A 15,096-nucleotide genomic window follows, 5' to 3' on the forward strand; every position below is an offset into this window, starting at 1 on the left:
GGACACTGCGAGAGGGCTGTACAATCAATGATCACACGCACGGCACAGCGGACACACCAGGAACCGCGGTGTCGGCCGTCGAATGGCGCTAGCTGCGCAGCATTTGTGCACCGCCGCCGTCAGTGTCAGCCAGTTTGCCGTGGCATACGGAGCTCCATCGCAGTCTTTAACACTGGTAGCATGCCGCGACAGCGTGGACGTGAACCGTATGTGCAGTTGACGGACTTTGAGCGAGGGCGTATAGTGGGCATGCGGGAGGCCGGGTGGACGTACCGCCGAATTGCTCAACACGTGGGGCGTGAGGTCTCCACAGTACATCGATGTTGTCGCCAGTGGTCGGCGGAAGGTGCACGTGCCCGTCGACCTGGGACCGGACCGCAGCGACGCACGGATGCACGCCAAGACCGTAGGATCCTACGCAGTGCCGTAGGGGACCGCACCGCCACTTCCCAGCAAATTAGGGACACTGTTGCTCCTGGGGTATCGGCGAGGACCATTCGCAACCGTCTCCATGAAGCTGGGCTACGGTCCCGCACACCGTTAGGCCGTCTTCCGCTCACGCCCCAACATCATGCTGCCCGCCTCCAGTGGTGTCGCGACAGGCGTGAATGGAGGGACGAATGGAGACGTGTCGTCTTCAGCGATGAGAGTCGCTTCTGCCTTGGTGCCAATGATGGTCGTATGCGTGTTTGGCGCCGCGCAGGTGAGCGCCACAATCAGGACTGCATACGACCGAGGCACACGGGGCCAACACCCGGCATCATGGTGTGGGGAGCGATCTCCTACACTGGCCGTACACCACTGGTGATCGTCGAGGGGACACTGAATAGTGCACGGTACATCCAAACCGTCATCGAACCCATCGTTCTACCATTCCTAGACCGGCAAGGGAACTTGCTGTTCCAACAGGACAATGCACGTCCGCATGTATCCCGTGCCACCCAACGTGCTCTAGAAGGTGTAAGTCAACTACCCTGGCCAGCCAGATCTCCGGATCTGTCCCCCATTGAGCATGTTTGGGACTGGATGAAGCGTCGTCTCACGCGGTCTGCACGTCCAGCACGAACGCTGGTCCAACTGAGGCGCCAGGTGGAAATGGCATGGCAAGCCGTTCCACAGGACTACATCCAGCATCTCTACGATCGTCTCCATGGGAGAATAGTAGCCTGCATTGCTGCGAAAGGTGGATATACACTGTACTAGTGCCGACATTGTGCATGCTCTGTTGCCTGTGTCTATGTGCCTGTGGTTCTGTCAGTGTGATCATGTGATGTATCTGACCCCAGGAATGTGTCAATAAAGTTTCCCCTTCCTGTGACAATGAATTCACGGTGTTCTTATTTCAATTTCCAGGAGTGTACTATGACAGTTAGGCGGGTGGTGAGAAAACTTGGATTTCATGGTGGAACGTCTGCTCATAACTCACGCATCACGCCGGTAAATGCCAAACGACGCCTCGCTTGGTGTATGGAGCGTAAACATTCGACGATTGAACAATAGGGAAACGTTGTGTGGAGTGACGAATCACGGTACACAATGTGGTGATTCGATGGCAGGGTATGCGTATGGCGATTGCTCGGTGAACGTCCTCTTCCAGGGTGTGTAGTGCCAACAGTAAAATTCGGAGGCAGTGGTGTTATGATGCGGTCGTGTTTTTCATGTAGGGGGCTTGTACCCCCTGCTGTTTTGAGTGGCACTATCACAGCACAGCCTACGTTGATGTTTTAAGCACCTTCTTGCTTCCAATTGTTGAAGAGCAATTCGGGGATGGCGACTGCATCTTTCAACAGGATCGAGCACCTGTTCATAATGCACGGCCTGTGGCGGAGTGGTTACACGACAATAACATCCCTGTGAAGGACTGGCCTGCACGGAGTCCTGACCTGAATCCTATAGAACACCTTTGAGATGATTTGGAACGCCAACTTGGTGCCAGGCCTCACCGACTTACATCGATACCTCTCCTCAGTGCAGCACTCCATGAAGAACACGCTGCCATTGTCCAAGAAACCTTCCAGCACCTGACTGAACGTATGCCTACGAGAGTGGAAGCTGTCATCAAGGCTAAGGGTGGGTCAACACCATATTGAATTCCTGATCTACCGATGGAGGGCGCCACGAACTTGTAAGTCATTTTCAGCCAGGTGTCCGGATACTTTTGATCACATAGTGTATTAGTCCTCCAATCCCCTCATCGAAAGACAAAAGAGCACTTCGTTCGCTCTTGATCGCTGTACACGGTGTAGAGCTGCTGCCAGACTGTTATGTAACTGACATAAGTCATGGCTTTGACGTGACCAATTAGTTGTTTGGAATGAGCACAGTGAGATGAGTCGGCGTGGAGACGTCGCAGAATGGAAGAAGGAAACTTTCTTGTTTGAACTTACCCGTGGCCACACAGTGAAAGAGGCTGCCGGCTTTGATGGTGTATCAACGCGGACTGTCGACTGTGGCTTCAAGGAATGCTGTACCACTCGCAGCCATGTAACACGGCGTAAGGACGATGATCGTAAACAGTTCCTATCTGAGAGTGATCGGAGACAACTGTCACGCTACATCAACGACAATCGATTTCAAATCCAATAAGATTTGCCGCTTTTAATGAATGCACGTCCATCTCAACCGTGTTCCAAGTGAACATTGCTAAGGACATCCGGTGTGCAGTACCTAGCGACATATAACGCAGCCCGTCTTCAAGTGACCAACCAACGCATAAATTTGACCGTATCTGACTGGAGTCGTGCAGCGTTGTCCGACGAGTTAGATGCATTAGTACCTCTTTCCCACCCCAAATCTCTGCCTCGGTAGCTGTGGGATCAGCGTGGCTAAATGCCAACGGAAAGGGCCAGGGTTGGATTCACGGGCAGGTTGGAGGCTTTTCCCGCTCGGGGACTCGTTGTTGTATTTTCCTCCTCACCACTCCATCATCACCGACCTTAAGTCGACTAAATGGCGTGTAAATAGGCTGTTTAGGTTTTTATGTTGGTAACGCCACGTGGCGATCTAAAAATGGTTCAAATAGCTCTGAGTACTATGGGACTCAACTGCTGAGGTCATTAGTCCCCTAGAACTTAGAACTAGTTAAACCTAACTAACCTAAGAACATCACAAACATCCATGCCCGAGGCAGGATTCGAACCTGCGACCGTAGCGGTCTCGCGGTTCCAGACTGCAGCGCCTTTAACCGCACGGTCACTTCGGCCGGCACGTAGCGATCTGTATTAAAATCACTGGCTGTGCTGTGTGCAGTCTGTGGCTGGTTTGCATTGTTGGAATCCGCTATTGTAGTGTTGGGCAGTTGGATGTTAACAACGCGTAGCGTTGCGCAGTTCGAGGTGAGCCGCCAGCGGTGGTGGATATGGGGAGAGAGATGGCGGAGTTTTGAGAGCGGATGATCTGGACGTGTGTACATCAGAGACCGTAAATTTGTAAGACTGGATGTCATGAACTGAGATATATATATATATATATATATATATATATATATATATATATATTACGACTTTTGAACACTATTAAGGTAAATACATTGTTTGTTCTTTATCAAAATCTTTCATTTGCTAACTATGCCTATCAGTAGTTAGTGACTTCAGTAGTTAGAATCTTTTATTTAGCTGGCAGTATTGGCGCTCGCTGTATTGCAGTAGTTCGAGTAATGAAGATTTTTGTGAGGTAAGTGATTCATGAAAGGTATAGGTTGTTGTTAGTCAGGGCCTTTCTTTTGTAGGGATTATTAAAACTCAGACTGCGTGAGTCAGTTTAGTGATGATCAGAATAAGTAAACAGAGAAATGTCTGAGTACGCTCAGTTTTGCACAGCCGTTTTAAAATCAAATAACGTAAGGGGTTTACCAGCACAATCATTCATAAATTTATCTAAGGGGGCGTTTCAGGCGTTACGTAAAAAGACTTGCACCCGGTGGCGAGCAGCCATACGACAGATAGAGATATGGTAGATGTAGTTCAATATTATTTGTAAATGGTGAAACATTTGAAATCACTACCGTTCACCTCAAGATAAAACGAAAAATCCTTAGAGACGACTCTGGAAATGGAACACGCTGTGTTATACGTGTCCAGTTCTTTCCTATGCTGTTATGACTGTTGTTAATTTGTTTTCTCTATTACGTTCATAGTCTCATGATTCAAAAAGGTTTCACCAGCTGATGACTCAGAATCAAGGATCCAGAAATACAAGAGCAGGACCTGGTCTTCACGGGGCACTTGAATGTAAATTAGTACCACTTAAGGGTGACGTCATTCTAAGACACTTCTACATTATTAAAATGTGTGAAGCTTCTTATTGCCTTGTGAAGACAAGAAGGATCTCTGTTTCTCAATCCATAAATTGTAAATTATCATAATTATGTAATTGATATAACTTCATAAGCATTTTCATCTCATTTTCTTCTTGTACATTGTAAAAACGTTTCCATAACGTCTGCAAATACGTTTATGGCAACAAAATAGTAGATTTGTATACAAGATAATACAGTATATCGATGAAATAAAAACATACGGATAGGATGGATTACCTTACTTAGAGAACTGTTCTAAGTACCGAAACGTGGTTTTCGTGAAATCTGAGGTCATCAGTCTCCTAGAACTTAGAACTACTTAAACCTAACTAACCTAAGGACATCACAAACATCCATTCCCGAGACAGGATTCGAACCTGTGACCGTAGCGGTCGCGCGGTTCCAGACTGTAGCGCCTAGAACCGCTCGGCCACTCCGGCCGGCTATGGAAATATTGGGATTAAACGAATAACCCACAGAGGCTCCCATAGTACAAGATGGACTTTGGACAGGAATTGAATAGAGCGCGTATACGAAGCGTTCTGGCCAGTATATTGTTCGACGGAGAATGCACCCACGATACATGTGGGGTGATGTCTGAAGGTAGATTCACCAGTAGTAGGTCAAGGGCAGGATCTGGGGACCTCCCACTAGAACCCAGTACACATATATACAGAAAAAGAAAACTGCTGTCCTAAGTGATTACAACTGTACTATATTTACAAGCAAATTTAGAATACATAGCCAGAAGTGACGTCGTGAAAACGTGAACAGAAGCGTCAGCATCTTGGGTCTTTGGCGTAGGGTACATATACAGGGTGTTTCAAAAATGACCGGTATATTTGAAACGGCAATACAAACTAAACGAGCAGCGATAGAAATACACCGTTTGTTGCAATATGCTTGGGACAGCAGTACATTTTCAGGGAGACAAACTTTCGAAATTACAGTAGTTACAATTGTCAACAACAGATGGCGCTGCGGTCTGGAAAACTCTATAGTACGATATTTTCCACATATCCACCATGCGTAGCAATAATATGGCGTAGTCTCTGAATGAAATTACCCTAAACCTTTGACAACGTGTCTCGCGGAATGGCTTCACATGCAGATGAGATGTACTGCTTCAGCTGTTCAATTGTTTCTGGATTCTGGCGGTACACCTGGTCTTTCACGTGTCCCCACAGAAAGAAGTCACAGGGGTTCATGTCTGGCGAATAGGGAGGCCAATCCACGCCGCCTCCTGTATGTTTCGGATAGCCCAAAGCAATCACACGATCATCGAAATATTCATTCAGGAAATTAAAGACGTCGGCCGTGCCATGTGGCCGGGCACCATCTTGCATAAACCACGAGGTGTTCGCAATGTCGTCTAAGGCAGTTTGTACCGCCACAAATTCACGAAGAATGTCCAGATAGCGTGATGCAGTAATCGTTTCGGATCTGAAAAATGGGCCAATGATTCCTTTGGAAGAAATGGCGGTCCAGACCAGTACTTTTTGAGGATGCAGGGACGATGGGACTACAACATGGGGCTTTTCGGTTCCCCATATGCGCCAGTTCTGTTTATTGACGAAGCCGTCCAGGTAAAAATAAGCTTCGTCAGTAAACCAAATGCTGCCCACATGCATATCACAGTCATCAATCCTGTGCACTATATCGTTAGCGAATGTCTCTCGTGCAGCAATGGTAGCGGCGCTGAGGGGTTGCCGCATTTGAATTTTGTATGGATAGAGGTGTAAACTCTGGCGCATGAGGCGATACGTGGACGTTGGCGTCATTTGGACCGCAGCTGCAACATGGCGAACGGAAACCCGAGGCCGCTGTTGTATCACCTGCTGCACTAGCTGCGCGTTGCCCTCTGTGGTTGCCGTACGCGGTCGCCCTACCTTTCCAGCACGTTCATCCGTCACGTTCCCAGTCCGTTGAAATTTTTCAAACAGATCCTTTATTGTATCGCTTTTCGGTCCTTTGGTTACATTAAACCTCCGTTGAAAACTTCGTCTTGTTGCAACAACACTGTGTTCTAGGCGGTGGAATTCCAACACTAGAAAAATCCTCTGTTCTAAGGAATAAACCATGTTGTCCACAGCACACTTGCACATTGTGAACAGCACACGCTTACAGCAGAAAGACGACGTACAGAATGGCGCACCCACAGACTGCGTTGTCTTCTATATCTTTCACATCACTTGCAGCGCCATCTGTTGTTGAAAATTGTAACTACTGTAATTTCTAAAGTTTGTCCGCCTGAAAATGTACTGTTGTCCCAAGCATATTGCAACAAACGGTGTATTTCTATCGCTGCTCGTTTAGTTTTTATTGCCGTTTCAAATATACAGGTCATTTTTGAAACACCCTGTAAATGCAGATTTAAAAGCAGGTCGCTCTGTAACATAGTAGATGTCTGAGTGTATTGGGGAGGTACATCTGCTCTGTAGAGCACGTTGCGTTACAACAACGATACGTGGGCAAGCGTTATTCAGTTGGAAAACACCCCCAGAATGCAGTTTATGGAACTGCAGCACAACAGATAGAGTCACCAGACTAACATAAAAATTCGCTGTCAGGTTGCGTGGCAAAACCACGAGAATGCTCCTACTTCATTGAAATCACGCCCTAGACCATAGCTCCAGCTGTAGGTCCATTGTGCTAGGACGCAGACAGGTTGGTTACAGTCGTTCACTTCGCATCCTCCTAGCCAACAGATGGCCATTACTGGGACCGAGGACGAACCTGCTTTCGTCATATAAAACAACCTACCTCCACTCCACCCTCCAATGAACTCTCGCTTGCCACCGCAGTAAGTAACAACCGGGCGGTGCTTTGGGGTCAGTGGCATGCACGCTACGAGCGTCTGGCTTGGAGCTGTCCTTGAAAAAAACCGATTTGTAACAAATGAAACTTTATGGTTACAGAGACCTCTTCAAGTCTTAAACATCTGTGAGGTACATATGCAGGTCTTTCAAGTTTAGGGAGAATACAAGTGGGCTGAGGCATGAATGCGAATTTGCACTGAAGAGAGAGCGTGTTAGAGTAGTCCGTGCAGTTGTCCAAAGCCACTGTGGCAGGGTGGCGTAGTGATTGGCGAATCTTCGTAGTGGGCAGGAGACCCTTGTTCGAGCCCCAGGCCCCGTGGACTGGGTGTTGTGTTATGTCCTTATGTTAGTTAGGTTCAAGTAGTTCTAAGTTCTAGGGGACTGATGACCATAGCTGTTAAGTCCCATAGTGCTCAGAGCCATTTTTCGAGCCCCAGTCTTGGAACAAATTTTCATTTATCGCTGTAGTTTGCATATGTACACGATTTGTAACATTTCGGCGTGTCACTGTGGTGCCAATTGCTGCTCGAACTGCTGCAGCAGGTGCAGTAAGATGCGCCGTAGCTATAAGCCGATAACGACAGTCTTCCTCTCGGTAGTACCACCCGGCCGTCCGGAGTCCGGTATCCCTGCGAGCATGCCTTCCCGTGACCACCGCTGCCAATAATCATGTACAGTGGCTACATTCCGGCGTATCTTTTTGCAGTATCGCGGAAGGAACTTCCAGCTTCCCGTATCCCGATTACACGATCTCGTTAAACTTAATAGGCTGCTGATAACAGCGTCGTATTGAAGACATTATTGACTAACATCAACTCATCAAGTCCAATCTCAATGGTAACTAACGCTCACGATCGTTGCAGCGCATATTTAAAACAAACCTAATTTGCATCCACATAGAGGCGCTACTACCACCACGCTTATTCGACTGGTGCGAAATTTGAACAGACATCGTCTTTCAGATGTAGAAACACGCTTGCTAAGTTTCTATTATCTCACACAACTCTTTCTTGGTGTTGGTATTTTTATTTCTGTCGGTGTATTTCAATAATCTGCCACAGCGTAGCTCCCAGCATCGTCGGTGAAACTCACATTTGAAAACCCGGAAATTATCGTCGTAGAGAGCGGAATATTTACTACTAATTCGTGGTAGTATGTGAATGAACTATTTCATTACCTGTTTCAGAGTAATCATTGAATTAGTAAAGAGTATATTGTCAAAAATGATGTCGGAAACATGTGCATTAATGTTATACGCGAAAATCAAGTGACTGAGGAGAGCATAAATGAGTAAACAAAACACAGAATTGTAACCACGGAAGTATCAAACAACAGATAGTTTTATAATACTCGTGTATATGGATAGAATTTCCAGCAGTCATAGAAATGCAAGTTTTGTACGGACTTATTCCAACAGTGCGTTAAATACTCTTAAGGGTGCCGGCCGAAGTGGCCGTGCGGTTAAAGGCGCTGCAGTCTGGAACCGCAAGACCGCTACGGTCGCAGGTTCGAATCCTGCCTCGGGCATGGATGTTTGTGATGTCCTTAGGTTAGTTAGGTTTACCTAGTTCTAAGTTCTAGGGGACTAATGACCTCAGCAGTTGAGTCCCATAGTGCTCAGAGCCATTTGAACCAACTCTTAAGGGCATGAGAAGATGACTAAACTGAGCGTATAAAGCACTAGACTGAATAGCTCCGTTACGGTCCTGCAGTCAGCTTCCAGCTTTTGAAAAGTAATCGATCTCTGAATCTTTCTAATACCATGCGATAGAACACAAGTCCAAGTTCACAATCTATCATCAAACTAATACGCAACTCGATAGTAATCTAAGTGTGCAAATACTAATTTCTACCAGCTGAAATGTCTCACATGTTGCATATTAGAGTCACTGGAAATAACTGTAACGATCTTTACGAATCTGGTGCTGCAAACATCAGCTCCGATTAGCTTACAACTTATGGCTGGCGCGTCCAAAGCACCTGTCTAGTCTATTGAAACTTCGTAGGCTTCGTGGCCCACTCAACCGCTCCCGGACGTGATTGGCCGTACCAAGCGTTACTCGCCGAAGATGAAAAACCCTGCTACAACAGTGTTTTACAAAGAAGTAGCTCAAAGAGCTTACATGACCTAGTGATGCCGGTTATAGGATGTCTCTGCGAAATGTATGCAAATATGACTTGGCGATTTAAAGAAAGGAAAACAGCGTACTTTAAAAGCTGTAGTGATGAGTCAAAACATAGTGATCATTTGCTTAATAGCGTGCTGATCCATCTTGAGAACGCAACACAGCAGCCGTTCTGCATGGCATGAATTCGACAACTGGTGGTGGGTTTCTGGAAGTATACACAACTATCCATGCATCCAGAACTTAAGGGTCGGTGGTTTGACGATTTAGAACTGGCCCCAATAGTGTTCCAGATGTGTTCCATGAGGTTCAGATCAGGCGTATTTCGTGGCCAAGACATCACTAGCAAGATAAAATTCGTTCTATAGCACTGCATTGTTGCCAAATTTATTCAAGATGGTGGACCCTCCCGCCCAGCCCCTGCCCCTGGCGTAGCTGTAACAACGTCACACTGACGATGTCATGTTTTGCCCCTCCCCCTCCTCCACCTCGCCTCCTCCACTTCTCCTCCTCTCCTCCCATAGTCCCCCCCCTCCTGCACCCACAAAAATGGCAGGACAAATGGCTGTCCTGAGCTGCTGGTGTGCAGGGCATAGTGTAGTTTATTTTTTGTATTTTGGGTGTTATCCTGTTGGAAAATCCATCTTGAAATTTTATGTGTGCATATGCTCATCTTAACATCTGCAGTCAGACTTCACTGCCACCAGATGGCACTCAAAACTGTGACATCACCCATGAAAAAAATCGTGGGAATCAATGGGGATGCTTACGTAGGTGAAAAATCCAGACCTGAAGGTTCAGACAGGTCAGGCATTGTTCAAATCCTTCAGGACCATCCCATACAAAACGGAGACGAGAAGACAGAGAATGCTTCTGTGAGTATTCACCAGTGCTCCCTGGAGAAAACCGGTTGTTGGTCACATAAAAGTTGGCGCAAAATCCTCTAGGAATGGAATTGTTCACAAGGTCTACATTCCAGAGATGCCTCTGAAGCAACCGTTTGTGTGTGGAGACAGAAAATGCTGCACTCTGTCAGCGACATCAAAACAGGTGTACTTACTCTGAGAGAGGTATTCTTAACATACCAGAAGAACCTGTTGTCGGCTGCATCAAAGCTGCCACGTAATACCTGGGACTGGACAGCTAATACACAAGTGATTAGCTGCGTGGGAGGAGATAAGCGATCCACTTTTTTTTCCTTTATTGGATTTCGATTCCCCCGAAGGGGGCTGGCTGGCAGCAGCTTAGTACGCTGTTCTTCAGCCTACAGAATTTTTAAAACATAAGAAGATAAGAGACAACAAAAGCAGGCTATAAAACAGTGACGTAAATTGTAAAACGGCGGAAAATTGTGGAAAGTTAAAACATAAAACAAATGGTGGACGATGATAATAAAATACACAGGAAGCAGATAGGGAAAATAGTTGACAGACAATTAAAAAAACACGGCGACAGTGTGGTTTCTGTTCGCAAGAGATATACAAATCGCACCCGGCGACTGTATGATGTCCGTTCGCAACAATTCGGAAAAGACGCACAACACTTAACAATCAGTGGAAACACTACACTAAACAGTCGGCACGAAGCTGACACACCACAGGCAAGGGCCGATGCTGGGTGGGGGGGGACCCACAGCGATCCACTGTCCCTGCTATATATCCATGCTCCCTTCATACACGAATCATGTAGCAACAGTACTGGGGATTAAAACACTCCTACCTCTATTTATGACTCGCAAGGCGCAACTAAGCCAACAAAAACATGTGAATTATATTACATCGTACGATATTTTTTATGAGTGCTGCGCTCATTGTCTTATTTGAACATGGCATCTCAGAATGACGAAACTGGTCAGTCACCTCCAGTGTAGTCCAGCACCATTCAGCGAGTGTATTGCGTACCTGAAGAGCTGGTGCCTTTCTTTGTACCTGCCAGTGACGACAGGGTAAACCGTGGCTTCCAGTCCTCCGAGCTCTCTTGGCCACTGCGGACTGAGGTCGCTAACTCCAAGCACACTGTGAGACAAGGCGCGGCTTGGTCCTTGAGTTCTATCTGCAGTTCCACCTCCCAACACAGAATCAACAGTTTAAAATAGTCCACTTTACCTAATCTGAGACGGAGATGTTGTTGTCCATATCCTGGAATTTCTCACTCGAAATGTAGATAACTCCCCTTTATGCGTGTTATTTTCGAACACACAAGAAATCGGAGAATATATTTGTTTCCACATCGGCAAAGTGTCGTTGCTTGTTGATTATTAGTGCGAAAATCCTGTACAACAGTGTGGCATAGGCTACTTTTCCTCTATTATTGTCTCACCAAGTTAAAAAAAAAGTTGTTCTTATCAGCCTGTTATATCCTACATCACAGGACTAGAATATTAAACTCGTTTTTGGCTCATGAGCAAGACTAAGAGCATGATCTACCTCCGTCACAAGATGACACGTCACTTTTCAGTTCCATATGAAGTCTCTAAAGGTAGCCAAATAGCAGCACAGAGGTGTTGTAAATATCAGGTTAATACAGTGTATCACTTTATGAATCCGATAATATAGGTGATTTTATTAAAATGGTCTTCTCCCTGTGTGTAGGTGGGATATTTAAAGCACCAAGTTAAAAAAAACTGTGCTTATCAGCCTGTTATATCCTACATCACAGGACTAGAATATTAAACTCGTTTTTGGCTCATGAGCAAGACTAAGAGCATGATCTACCTCCGTCACAAGATGACACGTCACTTTTCAGTTCTATATGAAGTCTCTAAAGGTAGCCAAATAGCAGCACAGGGGTGTTGTAAATATCAGGCTAATACAATGTATCACTTTATGAATCCGATAATATAGGTGATTTTATTAAAATGGTCTTCTCCCTGTGTGTAGGTGGGAGATTTAAATGTCGTTAAAAGATCTCGATGCAACGAAAAAACGTGTGACTATTGCTCCAACTAGTGAATGATATCCATGACAATCTCGCCATTGTATCTACCCACCTGGCGGCACGTCACTGATATCAAACTGATTGACTAATTAATTAAATAGATCATAAGAGTCCCTTTTGCGCGGTGAGTAATTTTTTCTTGTAGTCGGACTACACTGGCCAGGTAAATTAAATGGGAATCCCTGGAAGGAAGAAGAAATTCAGTTTCTCACAGGGGCTCCCACAGTACAAGGTGGACTTGAGACAGGAATGGAATAGAGCGTGTATACCAAGCGTTCTAGCCAGGATAGGGTTCGACTGTGTGGGATGATGTCTGGAGGTAGATTCACCAGCGGTAGATCAAGGGCAGGATCTGGGGGCCTCCGATTAGAACCCAGTACTCATATATACAGAAAAAGAAACTGGTGCCCTAGGTGAATACAACTGTACTACATTTACAATCAAATTTAGAATACATAGCCAGAAGTGACATCCTGATGACATGAACAGAAGTGTCAGCATCTTGGATCTTTGGAGTAGGCCACGTATAAATGCAGGTTTGAAAGCAGGTCGCTCTGTAACATAGTAGATGTCTGAGAGTATTGGGGAGGTACATAGGTGGGTTGAACTGTTCGTTTTGTACGATATTTGTAACCTGTGCCGAATGGAGATGCTGCCACAGTCATTCCTGGTTCAGCAACGTTATGCGGTGCAACATGTTATGTCGGAGAGATTTGGTTAGCTCTCCCTAAACAAAATGATGCGAAACTGGCAGCTTTAAAAGGTTGGTCTTTAGCTATTAAGAAACATCCTGACAAACTAAGTGAAACCGGATACTTCTGTGCTGGTGAAGGAGATGAAACCATGTTTTTCCATAGTGGCGGAATTGTAATGAAACGAATAACCAATGGGTTGAAATATCTGTGGTTTTTGATACAAGCTAATATGAAGATTTTTACTGAAAGACAATTAACAGCAGAGGTTCTGTCGTCTGTTTTCTGGGTACATAAGAGACAACATTCTTTAATGAGTTTTGTATGCCTGTGCATAAATGGATTGACATCTTCATAGGTAGACTGAATTTACATGTACCTCTACATGCATACTTTGCAAGCCATCGTACAGTGCGTGGCGGAGGGTACCCTGTACCATTAAAAGTCATTTCCTTTCCTATTCCATTCGCAAATAAAGTGAGGGAGAAAAGACTGTCTATATGACTCCTTACGCAAAATGCATGTTTACAGCAGTAGCATCCTTCTGCAGTCAACTTAAAATGTCGGTTCTGTAAATTTTCTCAATAGTGTTGCTCGAAAAGAACATCGCCAGCCCTCCAGGGATTCCCATTTGAGTTACCTTGCAAGTGTAATCCGACTGCAGGAAAAAATACTCGCCACCGAAAGCGACTCAATTTAATCAATTAGACAATCAATACATATCACTGTTGCTGTCTGTCTACCTTACGCCGACGTGTCATTTGACTAGCTTAAGAGAGTTGGAAAGTGAGGAGGTGTCCTGTGATAGAGGTAAAGCATACTTTAGCACTCCATCATGAGCCAAAAAGGAATTTAATTTTCCAGTCCTGTGACGCAGAACATACCAGATATGAAACTGGTAAGAACAGATTTGTTTTGCGGGATAAGAGAATACGTAGGGGAAATACAGCTTATGCCACAGTATTGTACAGGATGTTCACACTAATAATCAACAAGTAATCATAATTTAGGGATGTGAAAATGCGAGTCCAAGCCGCGCCTGCTTGTCTCGCAGTGTGCTACGGGTTAGTGACGCTGGTCCGCGGTTCGCGCCAGGCGCGTTCATGAGGACTCGGCCAATGGAAGAGGCTGCTTACCTTGTTGCGGCTGGCAGGTACAAGGAAAGGCTCCGCCTGTCGGCTCTTGAGGTACACAGTACGCTCGGTAGATGACGCCGGACTAGACTGAAGGTGGTTCAAATGGCTCTGAGCACTATGGGACTTAACTCCTGAGGTCATCAGACCCCTAGAACTTAGAACTACTTAAACCTAACTAACCTAAGGACAGCACACACATCCATGCCTGAGGCAGGATTCGAACCTGCGACCGTAGCGGTCGCGCGGTTCCAGACTGTAGCACCTAGAATCGCTCGGCCACCCCGGCCGCGTCTTTAGGCTTGAATGTGCTACTTCCGACTCGTAACTAGGCATAAGTGTGTTTCATTCCCCAATCATGACTTGTGCCTATGAGGAGCGTGGATTTATAGCAGCACTGGGATTGCAGGTCGCTGTTCCTCCCCCTTACCCAGTGTGGCTTCCGACCCTCCTTATCTACCGAAGACCACCTCCTTAACCTCATCCAACTTCTCTCGCTGCAACTTAACTCCCGTCGCTCCGCCATTTTTATTTCCCTCGACCTCCAAAATGCCTATGACTGCATATGGCGTCCCAGTCTCCTCTTTGAACTCCAAACCAACGCCCTGCCTATCAATTTTGTCTGTCTGGTCGCTTCCTTCTTCTCACGCCATAGTTCCTATGTAACCCTCCACGACACCAACTCCCGTATCTTTTATCCCAGTGCTGGCGTCCCCCAGGGCTCCGTCCTCTCGCCTCACCTCTGTCTCCTGTACACTGTCGATATTCCCAAGCCACACCCCTGTCCACCTCCTCCAATATGCTGATGAAACTCCTTTCCTGGCTCTCTATCCTACCCTTCAACGCTCACGACACACCCACCAAACCCACCTCATCATGTGGTGTAACCAGTGGTTCCTTTGTATCAACCCCTCCAAAACCCAGGAATCATAATAGGCCGCAACACCCGCTCCTTTTGTCTCCATGATTTCTACCTAACCATTTATGGTTGTACCATCCAGCTCAGCCCCACCCTGAGATACCTTCACCTCACCCTCGACCATCACCTCAACTGGACCCCTCATCTCCTGACCATCCAGCAGAAAGCTCATT

General features: G+C 46.2%; 1 pseudogene; it reads right to left on the reverse strand.

Annotated features, from left to right (window-relative positions):
- Positions 1 to 13,644: 13,644 nt before the first annotated feature.
- Positions 13,645 to 13,802, reverse strand: LOC124557439 (annotated as a pseudogene).
- Between the last annotated feature and the right edge of the window lie 1,294 nt (positions 13,803 to 15,096).

The sequence above is a fragment of the Schistocerca americana genome, chromosome X (assembly GCF_021461395.2).
Source record: "Schistocerca americana isolate TAMUIC-IGC-003095 chromosome X, iqSchAmer2.1, whole genome shotgun sequence".
Taxonomy (NCBI): Eukaryota; Metazoa; Arthropoda; class Insecta; order Orthoptera; family Acrididae; genus Schistocerca; species Schistocerca americana.